We start from the raw sequence: 1,561 nt of genomic DNA on the forward strand, positions 1-1,561 counted from the left end.
ATGGAGCAGATGAGAACTCTAGACCCAGAGAGGGAGAGGGGCTGTGTGCTGATGACCAGGGGGCAGGCTTGTGGGGTGTACCCTTTGGTTGGTTGATGATGCATGGAGGGGATTGTAACCACGGCAATGAAACGATATACGATATACGATAGGATGGATATAAAATTAATGCTCTCCCTTGTAAACTATCACTTAATTCACAATAAAACATTAAAAAAAAAAAAGAAGAATGTTGTTTATCAATGGTGAGGAATTTTGTTTTCTTTACACTGAGATGCAATCCATACCAAAGGCTGTGCTCTTTGATCTTCATCAGTTAAGTATTTTAAATCCTCTTCACTTGCAGCAAGCAAGGTTGTATCATCTGCATATTGCAGGTTGTTAATGAGTCTTCCTTCAATCCTGATGTCATGTTTTTCTTCATAGAACCCAGTTTCTTGGATTATTTGCTCAGCATACAGGTTATATTGATCTAAATCCTGAACTTCTATTTAGCAACGTGTAGATAAATTCCTATTCAGGATAAACCAGTTATAGAAATGAAAAGAAGAGCCATATTATCACCAAATTATAATTCTTGTTATTGTTGTTGTTAAGTGCCATCGAGTCGGTTCCGACCCATAGCGACCCTGTACAGGGTTTCTAATGCCATCTAATACATATGAATATGAACATTATTTTCTCCTTCAACTGAAAATTTTTAAAAAAGGTCCCCCATCTTTTTTCAAGTAAAGGCATACTTAGCTATGTTCTCTTTCATGTTAAAATTCAGAGGCAGTACTAATAGTATTTAAGCTAGTAGAATAAAAAGATACATATTTCCTTCTTAACTCTTTACTCAGATCCACCAGGTGGCAGTAATCACAGTTCATGAAGATTCAGCTTTTGTAAAAACTGTAAAATTGTAGCATGTTAGAGATGGTTGACTTAGATTCCACCCCTCAAACTCCCCCATTCACACACACACACACACTCACACACACACACACACTCTATTATAGAAAAGCCTCATACCTGCTACCTCTATATTCTTTTTTTTTTTAATTTAACAAATATTTACTTAGCACTTACTATTTGTCAGGATACACACTTGCCCATATGCACACACACACACACAGAACTCCTGGTGTGATGCTGTAGGATATACATTGGACTGTGAACCACAAGGTTCTTCTCGAAACTTCTATACAGGAATTCCATGAGTTGGAATCAACTTGATAGCACTTAACAATAACGTATATTATATAGGCTATGGTTCAGACTAAATCTGAAATTTTAAAGCTTGAGGGACTTAAGCAATGAAGTAATATTATTATCGGAGGTCTTAACTTACAAGGAACAATATGGTTGTTCTTGGGAGAAATGACATTGTTGACAATGGTTTTAGTTGTTGTAAGTCAGTTCTGACTCAAAGTGATCCTGTGTATAACAGTATGAAATACTGCCTGGTTCTACTCCATCCTCAGGAACACTGCTATGTTTAAGACAGTTGTTGTATTCATTATGTCAATCCATCTTGTTGAGGGTCTTCTTTTTTCAGTAACCCTCAAGATGTCCTTCT

Source organism: Chrysochloris asiatica, unplaced genomic scaffold (assembly GCF_000296735.1).
Source record: "Chrysochloris asiatica unplaced genomic scaffold, ChrAsi1.0 scaffold00115, whole genome shotgun sequence".
In the NCBI taxonomy this organism is placed as follows: Eukaryota; Metazoa; Chordata; class Mammalia; order Afrosoricida; family Chrysochloridae; genus Chrysochloris; species Chrysochloris asiatica.